The following is a 23710-nucleotide window of genomic DNA, read 5'->3' as shown; positions in this document are numbered from 1 at the left end:
CAGGATTGTTTAGCTGAGGTTGATCAGCACATATTGAAGATTCCCATCACATCTCAGTGGAACACTGGGTCGAATACACTGAAGCGATACCACAGACGGGAGAGTCACAGGATCGCATACACTGATACTCAGACAGCGGATTGGTAAATATGGATAGCCGGGTCGGATTCCCAGGAGCACAGACAGCAGAGTAGTCAATATGGATAGCTCCCACCCTCCCTTAGGATTTAAGCTCGTTTGAGCAGGGCACTTCTACCCTCGTGTCTCCACACCTGTTCTTCTGCTCCGTCCTTACTCCATTTGTCTGTCCCGGAGTTTCTGAAGCACTGGTACTTTGTGTTTACTGTTCTGTACTGTTTAACCCTGTATGGTTGACTGTTTGTACTATGTACGGCACTGCGGACACCTTGTGGTCACCTAACAAATAAATGATAATAATAATAATAATAATAATAATAATAATAATAGCTGGGTCGGATATACAGAAGCACAGACAGTAGAGTAGTACAGAAGCAGTGGTTTAACAAGCCAGAGGTCATACACAAAGAAACACCAGAAAGCAGCACAGGATACACAGAGTGAGCCAGACGCCAAGCTGTAACTTGTTATTCTGACACAGGCAGTCTGACAGAACGTGCAAGATATAGGAGAAAGGAATTCAAATTCCTCACCTCTGTATCACATGACCGCAGCTGCGTGCCGTCCGCCCGGAAGAACAGAGCAGTGGCTGCGATCAAGAATAGGAGCTAGGGTCAGGTAAATCTCTTACAGTACCCCTCCACTTAGGGGTGGACTCCGGACGCCCTATAAGGCTTATGTGGATTTTTTTTATGAAAGCTTTTTAAGAGGGTCAGGAGCATGAAGATCTCTAGCAGGAATCCAGGAGCACTCCTCAGGTTGATAACCTTTCCAATCTACTAAGGATTGCAACAAACCTCTGGAAATGCGAGAGTTCAGGATTTCATCCTGGAAGGGACCTGAAGACGAAGGTTCCATGTAGACAACCATACTTTGGGACAGAAGAGAGGAACAGGTTGTCTTTTTATCATAGGACTTTTTACTTAAGGCGGATGTTAGAAACAATCTGCATTTGATTTTAGCCCACCTAGAAGAAAATTTTTGCGCAAGAGGAACTCCGTATGGAGGTAAGTCATGAAATGAGGGAAGTTTGGAATAAAATCCCTGAAGAGCAAAGAAAGGAGAGACCAAAGTGGAATCATAACAATGGTTATTATGGACGAATTCTGCCCAAGGTAACGGATTGACCCAATCATCATGCTTGGCTGAAATATAGCATCTGAGGAATTTCTCAAAGCTCTTGATTGGTTCTTGCAGTCAGCCCATTAGTTTGGGGATGATAAGCAGATGAAAAATTTAACTTGATCCCACAAACACAACAGAAAGCTCTCCAAAATTTTGCCACAAATTGAGTTCCACGGTCAGAAACATTCACGTCCGGACAACCATGAAGACAAAAGACTTCTTTTATGAATAGCTGAGCCAGAACATAGGCAAATAGTAGACCCTTCAAAAGGAACAAAGTGAGCAGCATGGGAAAAGCGGTCAGTAATAAACCATACCAGGGAGAATCCTTTGGAAATTGGCAAATCAGTTATGAAATCCATAGAGAGATGACTCCAAGGACGATCAGGAATGGGCAGTGGATGCAACAGCCCATAGGGCGATTGTAGAGCAACTTTATTTTGAGCACAAGTAGAGCATGTGGCTACAAAATCCTGCACATCTTAGTGTAAGGAAGTTCACCAATAACCACGACATATTAGTTACGTGGTCTTCTTAGTACCATAATGACCGGAAAAGAAAGACCTAGTACCAATGGTATTTCGATGGGAAATGATTTCTAGAGAAAATATAAGGATATCATCCAAGAATATTGCCACATATTGGTAAAGAATATCTTGAAAAATTTAGTTGATAAAGTTTTGGAACACCGGGGGGGGGGGGGGGGGGGGGGGGGCATTGCGTTGTCCAAAGGGCATGACCTATTACTCAAAATGTCCACTATGAGTATTAAATGCCATCTTCCATATGTCTCCAAGCTTGATACTGATTAAATTATTTGCACCTCTGAGATCCAGCTTGGAGAATATAGAGGCCCCTCTAATTCTGTCAAGCAACTCAGAGATTAGAGGCAGAGGGTATTTATTCTTCACCATGATAGCGTTCAGTCCCCTTTAATTGATACAGGGCTGGAGACCACCGTCCTTCTTTTTAACAAAAAAGAAGCCAACCCAGGTAGGAGAAGAAGATGTCCTAATAAAACCCCAATTAAGGTTATCGTCAATATAAGCGGACATGGACTGTGATTCAGGCAGTGACAGCGGGTAGACTCGCCCTCAAACTGGCATCTTATCCATCAAGAGTTCAATGCTGCAGTTCCAGGGTCTATGGGGAGGTAGCTTGGAAGCCTCCTTTTCGCAAAGTACATCAGAAAATGAGCTGTATTGCGGTGGAATATCAGAGGATGCCTTAGATACAGAAGAGGTAGCCCCCAAGGGCTTTTCTGCCTTTAAAAAGACATTGAGAGTGACAATCGGGTCCCCAAGCAAGTACTTCGGCCTTATGCCAGTCCAGGTTGGTGGAATGAAGACTAAGTCAAGGAAGAACTAGTACCAATGGATTTATAGCGTCAGGAATGACCAGAAACAAAATAATCTCTTTATGCAAGGCTCCAATCTGAAGAGACAGGTTGATAGTACGTCTCCTAATAGATCCTCCTACAATGTGACTACCATTTATGCTAGTAATAGCAATGGGATGATCAGGGGAAGTGTAGGTAGCGATAATTTAGTGACTGTGGCAGCACTTAAGAAATTCCCTGCCGCTCCGGAATCAATGAGAGCAGGATGATAAAGCTGTCTATCAGCATATTAAAGAAGAGCCTGGATGGATAAACTGGAATATGATGGAGAAGAAGCGAAGACACCTAACCTGACCTCTCTAGAGCCAGTTAGGCCTTGTCATTTCCCAGCTGTTTGGGACAATTGCCCAGAACATGACCTGGTTCTCTGCAGTATAAGCATAAATGGTTCCTGAATCGTCTCTCTCTCTCTTCTCCTAAGAGAGACGGGCTCTCCCCAATTGCATGGGTTCCTCTAAAGGTGTCACAGGACTCTGAAAGAGAGGAGTCAAACGAAACCCTGGTAGGCAAGATATCTCCTTCTCTTGAGTGCGCTCCCAGAAATGTATATCAGTCTGATTGCACAGAGAAATTAACACATCCATAGAGGAAGGGAGTTCACGACCAGCTAATTCATCTTTGATGCGATCCGAAAGTCCTTGCCAAAATGTGGCCATGAGCTTCGTTGTTCCACCAAAGTTCGGCAGCCAAGGTACGGAACTGGACAGCCTAGAGACAGTGTGCCTTTGCGAAGGTGCAGAATATCAGAGGTCGCGCTGGAGACCCATCCGACTTCATCAAAGATACGCCTGAAAATTTCCAAAAAATGTAGTACAGTTATGCAAAATAGGCTAGAGCTTGTCCCGATAATAAAAATTAATTTATGCCACATTAATTTTCTCTGTAGGGAAATTTCCCGACTGTAATTCAAATTGGATGGCACATTGGTTTAAGAAACCACAACAAGCTTTAGGATCTCTGTCACATTTATGAGGATTTGGGATCCGAAGCTGAGAAGTCAACGATGCAGAAGCTGCCGGACTTGGTGCAGGAGAAGGAGGAGGCTGTGGACGAGAAGGCAGAGAAGGTAGCGTAGCCGCCTGTGAGGCTAGAGTATTCTGAAGGGTATTTAGTCAAGTAGACATATACTGTAGAAATTGTGGTAGCCTGATTCTTTTCTTGTTCCTCCACCTGAGTGACGAGATGCTCCAAAAGATTCCTGGCAGAGGGGTTACCGGATCCATCCATCATTGGGGTCAGAGCAAACTGTTATGTCTCACGGGAGACTTCTATTAGTCAGTGTTATCACAGGCCTTCCCAAGGCGCAGAGTCTAATGGACCCCCCGCTTTCACCAAGAAGCGCCGCAAGGCAGGATGGGTTTTGCTGCTGGATGCCCGCAGGTCACAGAGCTCAGGTTAGCCCCTGACGTAATAGGTGAGAGGCTGAAGATGAGGGATCCAGAGAGCAGACTCTGTAGCGGTATAGTAGTACAATACGGCAGGATTGTTTAGCTGAGGTTGATCAGCACATACAGAAGAATCCCATCACTTCTCACGCCTCTGTGTCACATGACCGCAGCCGCACGACGCGCGCCCGGAATAACAGAGCAGCGGATGGGATCGAGAACAGGAGCAAGGGTCAGGTCAGTCTCTTACACCTGTCTATGCTGTTGGGGACCAGCTGGGCTTGCCTTGCCTCCGTCCTCTTTCTTTATCTCAATTGCACCCCTCCAAATGCAGTTGGAAAGGCCTGCTGTCAGCCCTAGGCTCAATTGCCAGTACCTAGAACCACATCCTTCTGGGTAACTCTTGTTGCTTGTGTACCACCTTGCTGGGCACCTTGGCTGGTGCACCTGATCTCTTCCTTTAGATCAGGGTTGCTGTGGATGGTTCCACTGTCCTATCACACTGGCTAGAGTCACAGGGTAGCTGGCAGAGCGTTGGTACTAGATGCTAGGTCCCAACCTCAGAACAGCTGGATAACTGGATAGATTTATCTAATCTGTAGGTCACAGGAATTAAAGCAAGTAAGTACCGTATATACTCGAGTATAAGTCGACCCGAATATAAGCCGAGGCACTTAATTTTACCACAAAAAACTGAGAAAACTTATTGACTCGAGTATAAGCCTAGGGTGGGAAATGCAGCAGCTACTGGTAAGTTTCAAAAATAAAAACAGTGCTGGATATCGTTAACACTGGGCTCCCAATAATACAAACGTGAGGTTGTAAATTAATATATCAAAATTTATTGTTATTAAACATCAATAAAATTTTATAAGTACATAATATATACCCATATCCTAATAAATTGTACACAAATGGTTAAACTAAATCCTCTGCACTTGGTATCAAGCCTAATAGGTGAACACAGATATAAATAACATTCACTAAAGACAACTCAGATCATTAATATATAAATCAATGAGACAGTCTGTGGATACTAAATACATGTGCCAGTTAAGTTTATTCGCCTTTAGAAGGTGATGAGCAGTTACTCCTAAGTGTTCAGAACAGTATAGTAATTTAGGCTTTAGTAATGCAAAAGATGCTGCACATACACTAAATAGAATTTGATATAATAGCTCAGATAAAGATAAGTTTGATTTTGTTTGCTGGAAGAAACATTTTAACAGAACAATACAATTTGCTTTGTGTGATTTAACCCTTATTATACTTGAAGTTTGGGATGTTTTTAGACTTTTCAATGATTTCACAGTTATGCAAAAGAATCTTCAGACACTTATTAATAGGTGACAAAAAATGAAAATATTGGACTTTATAAAACTGCTGCAAATAATTGCAGTGGACAAGTCAGGGTACTCACATGTGTCTCTGACCAGTGGAGCTAGATGGAAATGTCCCGGTCTTTAGCTTTGACTGATAGGCTTCTTTTCATTTAACTTTATTGTTCCATGTGCAATGAACACACAAAAACGGGCTACAATAAAATGGTGGCTGACAGGGATCCACAGAGGCTGCAGATGCCTGCAGATGAGCGAGGGAGACTGGAAAACGGAGACCAGGTAAGTGAGACTCGAGTATAAGCTGAGGGGGGCTTTTTTCAGCACAAAAAATGTGCTGAAAAACTCGGCTTATACACGAGTATATACGGTAGGCGTCAAAGCAGAATCTTGACACAGTGATGTTTTATTAGCTCAAGTAGTCCTTACAAGGACAGTTACATGCTAATTTGAGGTACTAGTTATCCAGAAGTTACAGATGGAATGATACATTACATGGTAAAATATAGCACTTTATATACTTTATATTGTTTCAGTTGAGGTGTGCGCTGACCCATAAGTTTGACACCCACTTATCGGAGGTCTGTCACTGTTCCACCCTTTTCCCTCAGGTAGGCAGTGGTTAAGCCTAGTTGTCCACACGAAGGTGCATGGATGATCATACAGAGCACTAGAGTCACATCCTGATTAACCCTTTAAGTCTTTTTGAGAAAAACCACGTCCCAGTCTGAATAACATTTTTGCAAAGTTTGGGCAACTGGTAAGGAACCAAGTCTCAGAAGTACAGTGCCAGACTGTGTGGCGCTAGGTCAGCTTGGCACCCCATTGAATCCAAGTGACAGTAGTTCCTTTAGTGGACTTTGTACAGATCCCAGTGGTGCCTAGTAACCCCACCTGGCTGCATTTAAGAACATTTAAGAATGGAGCAATGTTACAATTAAAGCCATAACTAGACATTTTAGTGGCCTGGACAAGACAGAACCCTCCTCCTCCCCCGCCTCCCCCCACCCCACTCCACATTTTGGCAGGATTATATGCTGCCTCTCAGCGGCAATGAACTGCTGGAGAGAATGTCTCTACCCCTTTACAAGTGCAATGCCATTCTCCAGCACTGTGTTGTTCTCTCCACCTCTCCCATCCAGCACTCCTCCCATCGTGTTCTCTCCTGCTCTTCTCCCTGCCCAGTACTCTACCACCCCCCATTTTCTCTCCAGCTCTCCCCCTGTTCTTTCCAGCCCACTCATCACCACCCTGATCTCTCCAGCCTCCGAAAAAAAATTAACTTGTGTGTGCTACTTCACAAGCCCAATATCATCAGGTTTAAGCTGAGTGTTGACATTGGCAAGATGATGCATTTTTTTTCACTATGTAGTAAATATTATTTTTTATCAAACAAAAAAAAAATTGCAATTCATTCCTATATCATTTTATACAGTACTTACAATAAAAAATACATTTCAAAGACTGCTTTCCTCAAAAAAGACACAATTCTCTGGAATGTAACCAGTGTTCTTGTTGTTGCTGTAGAAGTTGCTAATTGCTTTTAAGGACAGCAGTCAAGCTAGACTTCATTCTCAGCTATGCACAGAATGAGCTCAACACCATCTGACATCATCCATCAGCATTTAGAGAGGTCGCTCAAGGTCTGTATGTATTTTATCATTTGTAATGACATTGGGTATCCTGTGTTCAACGTCCTTTTCTGAGGAACATTGCATACAAATAATGGGTTTTTGTTATGTCTGAAATTATGTACATAGAGTTCAAAAGTTGGTCAAGTTTCGTCATAAGGTTTGTCAAGAGTCAGAACTTGCACAATTATGCACAATTACTGAAGCTTGCCCAATATCATCATCATCGTCATTTATTTATTTATTACCACCAGGGGCGGATTGGGAACTTAAAGTGGCCCTGGAAAAATCCTTGAAGTGGCCTCATGTGGGTGGGACCAAATCAACTGTAGGTGGGGCCAACACAAAAGTAGGCGGGGTTTAGCAATACTAGAATTTGGTTGTAGTAACATTCAGGAAAACCTAGATTTGATGACTTAAGACAGAGTTTCTCATTTCTAAAGGCTTGCAGGGAAAAAGCTGCCAGTCCTGTGTTATAAAAATACACGAATCCCTTTACATTATCTGCGACTGGTTTATGTCTCTGTGCTCAAACTTGTTCAGTTGCCTACTAACACATCCTTCCAATATCCCCTTCATAGAAACATATCTGACTTTGTTTAATAAGTTTAACTATTGCAAAACATAAAGCAGCATATGAGCACTTCACTGCACTGTTGCATCTTCCCCTGATGTCAAGAGATGCAAACTACCAGCCAAACTTCTCTCTTTAATATATAATAATGTGTACTTTGTGTTTTAAAAAGTGCATTTAAAATAAACCTTATAATAAATGGTTATCCAGTGTGATCCCCACAACGGTGAAATGCTTCAACCATCTGCAAGAAAACACTTATTTTTTTAACAATTGTGTATGAGCCCTAAATGTGCCCAGTGATTGGTGATGGTTTGAATTAATAACAGTGCAGGGAGGGATGGCAGACAATGGCATAAGTGAAGGGGAGAGCTATTCCAAGTGCTTGCTGGTGATATAGTAAGTGCAAAGGAGAAGGATTAATGATATTAGGCCTGATTCATCAAGGAACGCATTCTGCGATAATACGATAATCGCCTCTGTGCATGCCCAGAAACAGGAGATGCGAGGTGGAAACCATTAGAATCCGATGCGCAAGCTGAATTACTCTGTTGCGTAAATGTCACATGTTTCCATAATGATGGTACTACAAAGTAGTTGTAGAAAATATACTATCCACGCCCCCCTCTCCTGGCCACCAACAAAATGTGTATATATATATATATATAAAGCCTCTTGCTCCAACTGTATTTGGCATCCAATCAGACATTGCTGTCATTTTAAAGCAATGAAACAGTGCACATCTCTGCTAACTCCTGTCTGTTTTCACAATTAGGTTGCCATGGATTTATTTGTTTTTCTCTCTTCTTTTACAGCTGACGTTGATGACTCTGCAATGTGGCCCAGCCCTCCCCCATCGTTGCCCCAAATTAGGGGTAAAATTCCAAAATATTGTAAAAAAAAATAAAACATTTTTTTAAAAAATATTTCCAAAAATCTACTGATAAAATGTTTAAATCATGTTATCAGTAGAGATGCTCAGGCTCGGTTCCTCGAAAACCGAACACACCCAAACCTATGGGATCCGAGTACCGAGCCGACTCAGTACTGTCTCGCGCCCTCGGAATTGAAAATGAGGTAAAACGTCATTGCGGCGTTGTCGGATCTTGGATCTCGCGAGTTTTTAATTATTTTTAAAGATCCATGGTCATTTGCAGTCAATTTAGACCACCTCACAGGTCACAATATTATTTTCATACACTTTTGGACAAATACTGCAGCGACCTGGCTGGATGGTAAGCGACAGATCAATGACACAAACACACGGCAGTTCCTAGCACATCTAGGACACACTGGCACACAGCAGTGGCAGAAAAGATAAATGGGGGTCCGCCCTCCCTCCCACCCACCGTGATGTTGGATCTTTAAAAGGATTTCAAAACTTGTGAGATCCAAGATCCGATGACGTCACTATAACGTTTTGCCTCGTTTTCAATTCCGAGGTTCGGATGTGTCCGGTTCTCGAGGAACCAAGCCTGAGCATCTCTACTGTTAACTTTATCAAATGTTCTTGTCTGTTCCTTCAATTTTGTTGTAGCTGAAGCTACTAAACTCCTTGATGTAAACAAATCTAAACCACTTGTCTGTAAAAAAAATTATATAAATAAATAGATGATGATGATGATGATGATGATGATGATGAAATAACTTGATAACGGAGCTATAGTTTCACATATATATAACTAACTAAACGCTGTCAATATTGTTTCACACTTTAGAAGATTTTGATTTTTGAAGTCTTGTTTTGTTTTTGCATTCAACTTTTCTGAATCTTGTATCATTGATAAGCATGTCAATAGATTTGAATCCGGCTGAGCGTCACAATCCCAGGCTGGGATTCCCAGCTAAGCTTCATTGTGCTGTCGAATTAGTAATGATTCGAGCCTGTATAACGTATGTATCGGCCTCACATAACCCAGAGCAGAATTATTTTTTCAGGGACGAGTTCTTTATTATATTCTTAAATATAAAGTATCCTTGACAAATGATTTTATTAAAATAGTAATACAACATACATTTTAGTTGCATATAGTAATAATATTACATAGAAACATAGAATTTGATTTCAGATAAGGACCACCTAGCCAATCTAATCTGCCCATTTTTCTGTTAACCTATGGTAACCTCAAACCCTATTTGGTCCTTTAATCTTTGTAAGGATATCCTTATGTCTATCCAAAGCATGTTTAAATTGCTCTACTATTAGCCTCTATCACCTCTGATGGGAGGCCATTCCACGTATACACTAACCTTTCTAAGAAGTTGTTTTTTTCACAAATTTCCTCTGAACCTACTTCACTCCAGTGTCAGTGCATGTCCTCTTGTTCTAATATTTCTCTTCCTTTGAAGAATGTTTCCCTCATGTATCTTGCTAAAACCCTTGATATATTTGAAAGTTCCTATCATGTCCCCCCCATTCCATTCTTTGCTCCAAACTATACATCTTAAGATCTTTTAGTCTTTCCGGGTAGGATTTGTGCTGTAGACCATGCACCATTTTAGTTGCCCTTCTTTGTACAGTCTCTAATGTATTTATATCCTTCTGGAAATATGGCCTCCAGAATGGAAAACAGTATTCTAGATGTGGCCGTACCAATGACCTATACAGTGGGATTATTACTTCTTTCTTTCTGCTACTGTTTCCACTCTCTATGCAACCAAACATCTGACTTGCCTTCCTCATTGCTTTGTTACATCGCTTACCTGCCTTTAAGTCACCTGAAATAGTGACTCCTAGATCCCTTTCCTCTTCAGTAGGTTCCATTATAGTGTCATTAATACTATATATAGCCTTTGGGTTTTGAGACCCAAGTGCATGATTTTGCATTTTTTGGCATTAAACTGTAGTTGCCACACTCTTGACCATTCCTCTAGTCTACCTAGATCATCAATCATTTGTTTTACTCCTCCTGGTGTGTCTACCCTAATGCATATCTTTGTGTCATCTGCAAAAAGGCATACTTTCCCTTTAATACCACTGGTAACCTCTCTCTCCTGTGAATGCACTCCATATACTTCAACTCTCTGCTTTCTATCCTGCAACCAAGATCTTATCTATTTAAACCATCTTTAAATCCAATCCCAAGCATTTAAGTTTATATAACAGTCTGTGATGTGGGACAGTATCAAAAGCCTTCCAGATATGCTACATCCATTGCCTTCCCTTCATCTATCACTTTAGTCACCCAGACAAAAAAGTCAATAAGATTTGTTTGACATGATCTTCCCCCAGTAAATCCATGCTGCTTGGGATCCTGTAAGTTACTGGATCTGAGATATTCTACATCTCTTTCTTTTAAGAGTGTTTCCATCAATTTCCCTACTACTGATGTAAGGCTCACTGGTCGGAGGTTGCTCACCTCTTTCTTGCTTCCACTGTGCAGTGGGACTACATTTGCTCTTTTCCAGTCCTCTGGAATTACTCCTGTAGCTAGTGACTGATTGAATAATTCTGCTAATGGTGTTGCCAGCACCCCTCTAAGCTCCTTTAGTATCATTAGATGTATCCCAGTTAGCCCCATTGATTTACTCAATTTCAGTTCTTCTCCTTTGTAAATGTACTTATACATACAGTAGACATTAATAACATCCTAATAAATGTTTTTCATGGGGGAAAAAAAACCTATTTTTTTAATGTTTTGTCATTAATGACTATATAATTAACAGATGACATTAATTGAATAGATTTTTATTTTCTGTGCATTTTTTTGTGAGTTTTTATTCCACACATATCTAGTAGAGCAAAGCAGACCTACACCCGTATTAATCACCAGACGTAGCTTCACATCCGCTCTTTGGGGTATTTCGATGTGTGTACACCCATTTCACGGCGTTTTTTTAAAAAACACATATTACATTGGTTTTGCGTGCCTTAATGAATCAGGTCCTCTGGAGTCTATGCATCAAGCTTATTTGCCACTTAAAAGATGTAGAAACAGCTGTTTCCGCATCTTTTAAGTTTGATTGCTATGTATTACATGTCTAATGGAGGAGATATAACAGAAATCTCTTCCTTTTAGGCAAATACCGTGTAGCATCGCAGTCCCAATAGATTAACATGGGGACTGCAATGTTCAGCAATGCATGAAGCTTTGATAAGCTTTCCATCTCAGGATGGCGTTACCTGTCTTTTCCTGTGGGATTCTGCTGAAGCCTCTCTGGTTTTGCAAAATCCGTTTCTGTGTGCACAGCACTTCCTCCTTTCACCGGAAACAATACGGAAAGAAGTTTGCAGCAGAGGGGTCACTTTGCCAGGCTCCCAGAGTATCCCCTGCATGACGCATTCCAGCGGTGCATAAATATGCATTACTACCATTTGCAACGATGTATATTTAATTGCCCCGCTTCTTATTGACGCATACAACCCTCTATGTCTTAGCTCATATGCTGCGGAGAGAGGAGGGAGAACCACCAAAGTATACTATTATTGGGAAGAGTGAAAAGTCATTAATCTTCTTAGATAAAATGTAAATATTTTTAATGCCATTAAATGTGTTTAGTTGGACGGGAAACAGTGTTTTTTTGGGGGTATATTTAAGTTATCTTAAGGTGTTATAGGAATAAATACCTAATAGTATAGTTCCGGATATTGTGTCCTTGTAAGGTAGAAAACCACGAAATTATTTATTTTTCTCCTTTTGATAACAGCAATCTTCTGACAGTTATGGACCTAATTAGCAGTACATTTAGAGGTCTAGAAATAAAATTAAAAGAGTGTCAGATAAATTATATTTATTAAAAGACAGTATGTGATAGGAGTTGAGTGAAAGTAGATTGGAAGAAAAGCAAATATTGGTGACTGAGGACTATATGGACAGATGTGTGATAAATAGCCTGTGCACTCTGACTCTTTATGGAATGTTAAGCTGAGTGATGTCATGATGTGACATCATAATGGTAACTGCTCATATCACTGCTTCAAGACTCCACCCTCTGTCACACACAGTCAGGACACTGACCCAGCACCAGCATCCATCACCAGCTCTCCTACATATACTGACTACATCCTCTGTACTTCGCCATCCCCTAAGCTTTGCTTCAGAAACTGTAGCTATCTCGCCGAAATATACCTGAATTAGATAAGTATATCATCATAAACATGTGGATGTGCCTGCAGACTTGGAGCTGACTACCCGAAAACTTGTCCTTCAGCTTGTTAGGATGTTATTAAGATTTGAGGTTCTAGCAGGGTGCTATTATTATTGCGTTTCTAAATAGGGTATAGCTGTCAAATTCAGCAAATTGCACAGCTTTGCGAGGAAAACAAATTGGGCAGTGGGAGGAAAAGGGGATATCCATCTAATCAATTAGCTCAGCCAAACCTACTTTAGTGAGCAACATGATTATGTGAAGGTGAAATGTGTGTTGATCATGTGAAAGTGAAATATGTGTTGATCATGTGAAGGTAAAATATGTGTTGATCATGTGAAGGAGAAATGTGTGTTGATCATGTGAAGGTAAAATGTGTGTTGATCATGCTCAACACACATTTCACCTACACATGACCAACACACACATTTTCTTGTGAAGGTGAAATGTCTGTTGATCATGTGAAGGTGCAAAGCTTGCTGATCATGGGAAGGTGAAATGCTTGCTGATCATGTGAAAGTGAAATGCTTGTTGATCATGTGAAGGTGAAATGTGTTTTAATCATGTGAAGGTGAAATTAGTTTTATTCATATGAAGATGAAATGTGTGTTGATCGTGTGAAGGTGAAATGTTTGTTGATCATGTGAAGGTGAAATATGTGTTGATCATGTGAAGGGGAAATGTGTGTTGATCATGTGAAGGTAAAATGTGTATTGAAGCATTGCACCTTCACATGATCAAAAGGCATTTCACCTTTACAAGATCAACACACATTTGACCTTCTCATGATCAACAAACATTTCACCTTCACACAATCAACAAACATTGCACCTTCACATGAACAAAACACATTTCAACTTTACATGATCAAAACACATTTCACCGATCACATGATCAGCAAGCATTGCACCTTCACATGATCAAAAGGCATTTTACCTTTACAAGATCAACACACATGTCACCTTTTCATTATCAACACATATTTCACCTTCACACGAACAACAAACATTTCACCTTCACATGAATAAAACACATTTCACCTTTACATGATCAAAACACATTTCAACTTCACATGATCAAAACGCATTTCACCTTCACATGATCAGCAAGCATTGCAACTTCACATGATCAAAAGGCATTTCACATTTACAAGATCAACACACATTTCACCTTGACATAATCAACACACATTTCACCTTCACACGAGCAACAAACATTTCACCTTCGCACGATCAACAAACATTTTACCTTCACACAATCAACACACATTTTACCTTCACATGAGTAAAACACATTTCACCTCCACGTTTTATTCATGTGAAGGTGAAATGTGTGATGATCATGTTAAGATAAAATGTGTATTGATCATGCTCAACACACATTTCACTTTCTCATGATCAACACATATTTCACCTTCACATGATCAACAAACATTTCACCTTCACACGATCAACACACATTTCAAATTCACATGATCAAAACACCTTTCACCGTTCACATGATCAGCAAGCATTGCAACTTCACATGATCAAAAGGCATTTCACCTTCTCATTATCAACACACATTTCACCTTCTCATTATCAACACACATTTCACCTTCTCATTATCAACACACATTTCACCTTCACACGGGCAACAAATATTTCACTTTCACATGATCAGCAAACATTTCACCTTCAAATGATCAACAAACATTTCACCTTCACACAATCAACACACATTTAACCTTCACATGATCAAAACACATTTCACCATCACATGATCAAAAGGCATTTCACCTTTACAAGATCAACACACATTTCAACTTGACATGATCAACAAGCATTTCACCTTCACATATACATACTTGATTAAGGCTCAGTAATTTATCTCTGCATATCCCCTTAATGCCCAGAGGGAAGGGCAGTCCTTGCAGCCATGGTTCCCCAAAGGTTTCCTCCACAGGGGGTTTTTCCTCTCCTGAGTGCTGAAGGATGACTCTTCGTGAGTCCGGGGTATCCACTATATTGGTTCTCTTATAGAACAAGTTTGTAAGAGCCATAGGTCCATCTTCAACAATATGTTTCTATTTTATTATGCAGAGTAACAAATGTATGTTTTAGTTTTAAAGAAAACCTTAATAAATGTATTTTAAAATACTGTATGTTTGCTTGATTTTTCTTTTGTTTTCTTCATAAATGCTCCTTAACTGGGAAGAGAAGTTGTGTGTGAGACAATGACTGGGGGCAGAGATGGTGATGGAGGGCAGTACAGGGGAAGCTGAAAGAATGAAATCTCAGCTTATTACACATAAACCACAGGTAAAGAGAAGATAAAGGTTACAATAGGCAAATCTGAGGGTTGAGGAGGAAAAGACTAAGACTAAGTGCACACAAGTGATTTTAATCCATCCGTGCTACTTCCAGTTTTCTGTCTTCTGTAAGTTAGATGTCAGCACACTTGGGGTTATTGGTCTGTATGCGAAAAATAAATACCTGTCCGCATTGGTTTCTTCAGACAGCATGAGATGGATGTGGATGGACAAGAACAGACATGTCCTTTCATATTCACAGTAGTCTTAGGGTTTGTGACCAAACCCCCTTGTGCACAGTCATTGCTTCTTCTCATATATCAATGACCCCTAGTGCCCCAGTCTCACCCTAATGTGTCTCCTCCATCTACTGATGGAGACATGGGGAGCACTATGGGCACTAGCTCTAAGGAGGGAAGATGATCACCTGGAAGAGACGTCTGATGTTTATAAGTCATAAGAATGAATAATATATTTAATATGTGGTCAAAGAGAGGTTAACAATTCTGTGACAAAGAAAGATATATCAGTGTCATATACAGCTGCTGCCTTTATCCACCGGTTTCCTGTTTGCTTTGAGTGACTTCACATGAAGAAGGGGGTAGAGCCCACCCCACCCCCCCTCCCCACACACACAAAAGGTTGTGTGTCATGACACCCACTTGTATCACAATAAACCAGCTCTGATCAGCCTTTGAAACATATTTGATGTGTGTTACCTGATATCACGATTATTGTTGGATATATGATTGGGAAGTGGAGGAGCCCAGAGAGCGTATTTAGGCACCACTGCATCATATTGGAACTTGAAGAAGGAGACAGACCCAAAGGTGAGACTTGGATGGATTGGAAAGCTGCACAGAGGATCCTGACACTTGTTGCAGCCTCCACACAGAAATATAGTATCTGACAATAAAATAACAACAACAACAGTCCATTTTATGAGCACATATTTTACTTTTGTTTTTTTGCTTTTATATCTTGCTTTTTGTTTTTGTTTTTATTAGTCTGTGTTATATTTAAAATGTTGTTTTGTTTGTGTCAGTGGTCATTGACACATAAAATATAAGCACATAAGAATCAAAAAGGTAAGATACATATTTACACCCATGTGCTGGGTCAGACACATCAGATACATCCAGCTCTGCACCAGTCGCTTATGCACCAGGATTACGTTAAACGTACTTACACCCAAATACACTTACATTTGTTTTGACAATGAAAAATGCATTCGTTATTAGGTTTGATTTAAATGAAATAAAAAAAGACTCTATAACTTCTTGTGTAGGAATGAAAGTAGCAAAAACTTAATTCAAAATAGGCCCAGAAAGTCATATAATATTGGTATGATCAATGAAGAAAACTTCAGAGGTGAATCGCAATCAGCCAATCAGAAGCGGCTAGCGCTGGTGATTGTCATCATCAGTGTGTATTTTCACCAGCCCTTCTCAGAGGAGAGCAGTAGCCACAAGGCGGGGGTGATGTGGGGGCACATCACTGACAGAGAACTTCTATCTCTGGATATACTGGGATATTAAAGTAGGACAACCAGGAGACAATGGGCCTGAGTCATTAAGGAAAGTAAGGCAACAAAAGGAGTAAATGTTCTCCAGGACAAACCATGTTACAATGTAAGGGGTGCAAATTAGTTTATTATTTTGCATGTAAGGAAAATACTGGCTGATTTTTCATGTAGGACACAAATACTTGATCTCTTTTGTTTTACACTGACATTAAAAGTTGATCTAGGACATGCCCTACCCCAATTATAAATCTGTCCTCACATGTTAATTTACCTCCCCCTCCAATGCAACATGATTTTGCCCAGGGGAAAAGTTACTCCTTTTTTATGCTTTGCTCTCCTTAATGACTCAGGCCCAATCTGTCCAGTATTAGGCAAGAATGTTAATACTAATACACATCTGGAAGGTGCTGTAACGAAACCAAATGTAGATCAACTGGTTTATTATAAATTGCATTAACAAATAAAAATTGCCCTTATAAACAGACGGTGATTTATGAACAGTGGGACATTTGAGGGCTGTTTCCCCCCAGAATATGGTGCAGGTAACCTGGAAATCCTTCCTTTATCTATAGGCTCTGGAACATGGAGGTTAAAATGTTGCACTTAAAATGAACAAGTAAACTCAAGTTAAATGGTTACAAACATCTCCTAGGGCTGGAGTAACAGACTTGTTTATGTCGCTATTAAACAAAAGCAAATAATTTTTAAACCAGATAATTGTAAAGATTATTCCAACATGCAGACGCTTTATTTAAGAGCAGAACAAGGTGGTGCCCAAGAATCCTCAGACTGTAACTCAGACACTGTCAGGGATAATAGCAGCCAGTAATGGGTGTATGCTCCCTGCAGATATTAAAGGCCTGATTTAGAGTTGCACCTAAGGGCATTTGCCTCACACAATCACGTATCTTGGTACACAATAGTCGCTGACAGTGTGGAGTTGTAAGTCTTTATACTATGCAGGAAGTAACATTTATGAGAGTTTCGAGAGTTCAAGAAAAGACCATCCAGGTTCCTCAGGAATGCAGCACAACTGATAGAGTGGCATAAAATAGTATGAATGCAGCGGAGCATTGACAAGAAAAGACCTCAGTGAGGATGAGATTTTATTAGTGTAGATCAGCAGTTCCCAAACTGTGCACTGCAGCTCCCTGGGGTAAGCAAGGCGGGGACTACATGGTAATTATTTTGGCTTAGTGGTGCCTTGAAAAATTTATGGAGATCCTAATGGTGCCCCGAACTGAGAAAGTTTGGGATCCATTGGTGTAGATAATATTGTCTATTTCATTGGTGTTGTGAAATGCATCAGTGGTGTTAAGTGATGGTAAAGCCACAAACAATTTTAACTTAAACAGGTTTATGTTTGTCATGTGCAAGTTAAATTTTAGACATATAAATCTGCAAATATGTGCTTGCGTATTAATTCCTAGAAATAGTGTGACATGGCTCAGAGGAGCTGTTTAAATCAATGTGTTTTGTTTATGTTAAACTACCCATAGGGGGCTGGTAGATAAGAGCCTGGATCCATTGTAGCACCTTGTATAATTTATGGCAGGCCGCAAATGTGAAAACCTTTGAAAATATCTCTTTCAAGATAATGAAATCTAAAACATGTTTGGGAAGCCTCAGACATGGCAACTGCAGAGACAGGGTTATATGTTAATGGCAAATTCAAGCTGAATAGGGTCACAGGAAAATATCATACCATTTTCTCCAATATCATACTTACCAGAGGCATGTGTGGTATGCAGATGAAGGGGAACTTATGACCTGTTGTGTGGAGGTAAAATCATGTTTGTAAGCAATACTGGTGAAAAGTTAGGACAGGGTAACAAAAACCTGACTTAAGAAGTGCTTCTCCAGCAGAGTCATAAAACCCTAATTTGCATTCTCACAGACCTTATTTTTCTGACATCATAGGAATGGGAGCTGTGGGCCCTCCAGCTTGGATTTAAAACTGCACTGTGACTCTAAGAAATTGTTCACAAGAGTTTACCATTTTTCATGCTTCTCCCAGCACCAGAAACTTGATTATATGTGAGTTATCAATTCTGTGTTTTATCCTTTTTATTTTATAAAAAACAATTATATTTTTGCATTATATTTGTATGCCTTTTATTAACTGTTTTATCTTAAGCATTGTTGATGTATTTTCCATATTAAATTACCCTTGTTAAATTCAAGTCTCTGTGTTCTTACGAATTCACGCGACAGTTTGGTGAAGATGCTACATAAGTAAAACGAGGAGAACATTGTGGTTTATGTTAACTCTGATTAAAGTAAATTGTGCTAGATTAATTCTAGGGAGAACCGAAGGCTTCCTAAATAAGAGTGTCAGCTCTTCACAAAAAAAACCTTGGTGGTGGCATAGTTGGTACGGCAAGACTAGTGTGTGGTATAGATAGGGCAGGATTTAATCATTTTAGGCAGACCAGGTGGTTGTTTTTTGTTTAACTCTGTGTCACACCTGCATCACGTAGACTCAGGTGAGTGTTGTTCGTGACAATGTTTAATGGACTTCGTAACACACTTGACTATGCAGGTACTCACAGTTGGTAGTTTTGCAGTACAGCACCAATCAGGTAATACAGTCTTGTATGTCTGCAGGTTACTGTATACACCCTTATGCAGTTGTATATGCAGATGCAGGTTATTTAGTATGGTGCACTCTCTGGCTCTCTGCACAACCGTGCAGGATACTATTGTTGTGGTCACTGGTTCTCCTACAATATAGTGGGATCCTCCCATCACTTATTAAGGGTTTTTGAGCAACTTATATTATTATATTGTATGTGGGCACTCAGCTCCTAATGCTGCAACTGGTCTGTATCACTATCTCAATGGAAGTGTCAGCGCGATAGCCGAATTTCCGGTTTCGGATATCCGCACATGCACAGTGGCGCATTAAGGACCCAGTTCACCATTGTGCGGATGGAACCATTGCACAATGTAAAGCCCGCCTTGATGCTAAAAGGATATTGCCTATAGCAACCAATCAGTTTCCAGCTTTCATTTGTTTAGTATATTCTACAAAATGATAATTAGAATCTGATTGGTTGCTATAGGCAAAATCTCCACTTTTTCAAACCTGCAGTTTAGTAAATATACCACTTAGAGTACAGATGACTTTATAAAGATCATAAAGGTTATCATATGGCTTGCCATGAAGTCTGTTTGATGCTAAAAAAAATTAGTATACATGATGGGCAAGTGATACAAATTTTACTCTTGTTGCAACTGGAATGCATATTCTCACCATCATTAGGCAATAGCTTTAATACATCAAAATTCGAAGCAAAAGAAAACAATTTCAATATTACTTGATCTTTGCTGATTTGTGGAGACGGTTCAATAAAACCTTCCAAAGTTTGATTATCATCCATATTCAATTGAGAAATCTTGTCATTACATTTATTTACAAATTTCAATGCCTTGCTGTGACGTTATCAAATGTTCTTGTCTGTTCCTTCAACTTTGTTGTAGCTGAATCTACTAAACTCAATGCAGTAACCATGTCTAAACCACTTGTCTGTAAATAACTTGATAACGGGGCTGTAGTTTCAAACATATACAAGTAACTGAACACTGTCAATATTGTTTCAAACTTTAGAACATTTTGAAGTAAAACATTTGCTTCTTGTTTTGTTTTTGCATCAAACGTTTCCTCCCACAATCCAAAAACTCACTAGTAGGTTAATTGGCTGCTATTAAATTGCCCTCAGTCTCTCTCTGTCTGTGTGTGTTTGTTAGGGGATTTAGATTGTAAGCTCCAATGGGGCAGGGACTGATGTGAGTGAGTTCTCTGTGCAGTGCTGCGGAATTAGTTGCGCTATATAAATAGATGATGATGATGATGATTATGTGGCTGTTTAATATGAGTTTCCTTGATTAAAGAATTAACTCCTAATTTTAAACAATATTACAGTATGTGTGATTTCTGTGTTTTTATGGAATGCTAACGGAGTGATTGCGGTTCCTATACCTGCGGCAATTGGAACTGAAAACAGTGGTTGTTACTTGGAGGATATTCGCCCAATTTGAAAGGAACTACCTGACATCGAAAGCTTCGGGCTTGAATATATCGGGATTCCCACATTGAATAAGGTCGGCTTCTTGTAAGTAGCCATCACACTTGGTTTGCTTTTGAACAAATCTCAAGTTATGATACAGAATTGAACATTTTGTTTGTATTTTAGTGTATCTTTTTCCTATTGTGGGAAGAGAGAAGCAACAAGTGTTTTTACCCAATAATTGGATTTGTCCCATCTGCATGAGTTCACTTGGAAGACAGATATTCATTCACAATTTGACCAAAATGTGCACTAAGAGCCCCATATTTATTTCATATATTATTAAGAAATATTACAGTTTAATACGCAAATGTTTCTTATTGAGATTAGTATGTCTTTAATGTCTAAAGTGTGCCTCTGCATTCTTATCCTTTAGAACAAGGTTATGTTTAAATTCAGATTATTTATGATACTGCAATTTATAACATTTCCACTTGGTGTCGCTATAACACTAGAAACTAAAGCATAGCTCTGTTTCCAGGCTCTTTCATTTGTTACAAACACAAATAACTGCAGTGATTTATGAACTGCATTCATTTGGTGAAAAAAACAATAAAAATATAATAATAATAATAATAATAATAATAATAATAATAATAATATAAAAATAAAAAGTTATAAAACTAAACTGTGAGCCTTGATGGAGTGCACTATAGCCGCAGCAGTTCCTATGTAAAGAATACATGTTTATTAGTACTGGTAAAACATTAGTTAAGATATCTGAAATAAATTTAATATACTCTGAGAAAAGTAATCAGAGAGCAAAAAAAAACATATATTCAAGTCAAGATGTCTTTGTAGTTGATTGAATGCTACTTTGAATACTACTGCAGAGCATAGCACCATTGCGGATGACAGTTATGGTTGAATACAATCCATTCCATTGCAAATGTCAAATTGATCATGTCAATATTGCAGCAGAGGAAGTGGTTGGGGAATAATATATGGAAAGAGCAATCACACAAAACAAGCATTTACTACTAGTAAATGTTATGCAAGAAAAGACAGGGAGGGATCTCAAACCATCTTCTTTTGCTAATATTACTTATATTACTTAAATATGCTGGCACTTGCCCTGTATCTTTCGTTAAACTGCCACCCTTTTACCTAAATATTGCTGCTATTTCCATATGTTTAATCTGTGGCCGTTGCTATATTCTTGTATATTAAGAAATGTTGGACTTTGTCTGCCTGTACCTTGTGTTAAGCTGTCATACTGTCTGCTTCAGCTCTGTCACTCTGTTTTGTTCATTTGCTTCCAATTCCACCTTGTGTATGAAATGTATCTTTTGTTTGCTAATTAAACTGCCACCCGACTACCTCTCTGGAGCTGATATTCCCGGCTGATTCAATTCTGTCCAATAGCATCTTCTAGTAGCAGAGAGACATAATTCTGCCTTAAGGCTAAAAATTAGGAGCCTGATTCATTAATACACACAAAAGAAATGTATTGTGCTTACTTTAAAAAAAGACAAGTAATTCCAAAAAACACACATCTGTATTTAACTAGTCTCTTGATGAATATGGGTCTAGGTACACTATGCTACAACCAAAATCAACACCAATACCGGAAACACAATGAAGGTTTTGGAAGTAATCTTATATTTTTTTAATATTTTTTATACCTTATAATTCTTATGTAAAATTATTTCCTTTATTCTACCAAGGAAATAATGTGTATTTGTTCTGAAATCCTCCTGCAGTTCTGATTGGTGTTGCTGCCTTTAAAAACCTCATTCTGTCTTCATACCAATGCTGGTGATATTTCCTACTTGAACTAGTGTGCCTTGTATCCTGACCTGTTCTGCTATCACCAATCTTCTCCACTCCAGACTCTTGGCTTGCTAAACAGATCTGCATCTATTTTTCTGTCTGATTGTCAACACTACACCATCAAGGTTGCTCACTACCTCCTGCCATGTTCTTTCCACTCCACCGGACAATTGTAAATCAATAACTACTACTACCCGAGCTTAAGTCCTGGGGTCAGTTGAGTACTGTGGAACGTATCTAGTTCCTCGGAAAGGGGGCTGCTAAAGGCAAACATCTCGAGAAGCGGTTTTAGTAGTTGAGGATTACATACTCTTTGCCCTTAGCACATAGAAGTTTTGTAGTGTGCATTATATTGATAAACTGTTTATGTTTTAGGTAAGATGTGAGAGTGGAACCATGTCAGTTGTCACCTCCATTAGGTACATCAATGCCTATACATAATCTTAAACTTAAACTGAAATTAGAACAATGCTGACCAAACACTTTATATCAACAGGTCATATTGGTTAGTTGGCCTGAACCAACCGCAATTTGTGATAATGATCCACTTGTCACTGATAGGATCTTTCATGGCAAGGCTGGTAAATGTGGTCATAAGATGACTGCTGGTGGTCTTTGGGCCGTTATCTTTCAACTCCAATCAGAGGTGCCAGGGATTCAAGAACGAAGGATCACAGCTTGTGTGACCATTTAAACTGCTAGTCTTCCTCATTTACAGTAAACTGGGAGTATTATTAGTCCTTCTAATATAAGCAGTGTCGGACTGGGGCATGAGAGGCCCACAGGGAGTATGCAGTGGAAGGGATCCATGAAATGCTGTTTGAAATAAGTGGGTGCTGCCCTCAAAGCAGGGGCGCAGCACAGAAGGGGCGTGGCCAGTCATCAGACGAGGGTGTGGCCAGCTACCAGGGTCAAGGTCAGCCAATAGAGGGGGCATTTACTTACTTTTGGTACTTGTTAATTATACAGATGACACTGTGTTGTACAACGTCTTCCACAAAACTGCTTATTTCAATAGCCCCCCTCTACCGGCCTCAAGTCAGTGAATTAGTCATCACGTCAGTCAGGCAGTGGAAGGTTTGAAAGCATCAGCTCAGGTGTAAGTAGCTGCATCGCACTTGTGAGCTACAGTAACGACCATGAACCAAAAGAAACAAACTAAATCTGATCCTATTTATAAGTTTAAAAAAAACTTTTTATATATTTTATACATTATCTACCGTACTGTGCAAAAGTTTTAGGCAGGTCTGGAAAAAATGCTGTAAAGTAATAATGTTTTCAAAAATAGAAGTGTTAATAATTTATTTGTATCAATTAACAAAATGCAAAGTGAATGAACAGAAGAGACATCTAAATCAAATCAATATTTGGTGTG

Source organism: Mixophyes fleayi, chromosome 5, assembly GCF_038048845.1.
Source record: "Mixophyes fleayi isolate aMixFle1 chromosome 5, aMixFle1.hap1, whole genome shotgun sequence".
Lineage (NCBI taxonomy): Eukaryota > Metazoa > Chordata > Amphibia > Anura > Limnodynastidae > Mixophyes > Mixophyes fleayi.
This window is presented reverse-complemented; position numbering follows the sequence as displayed.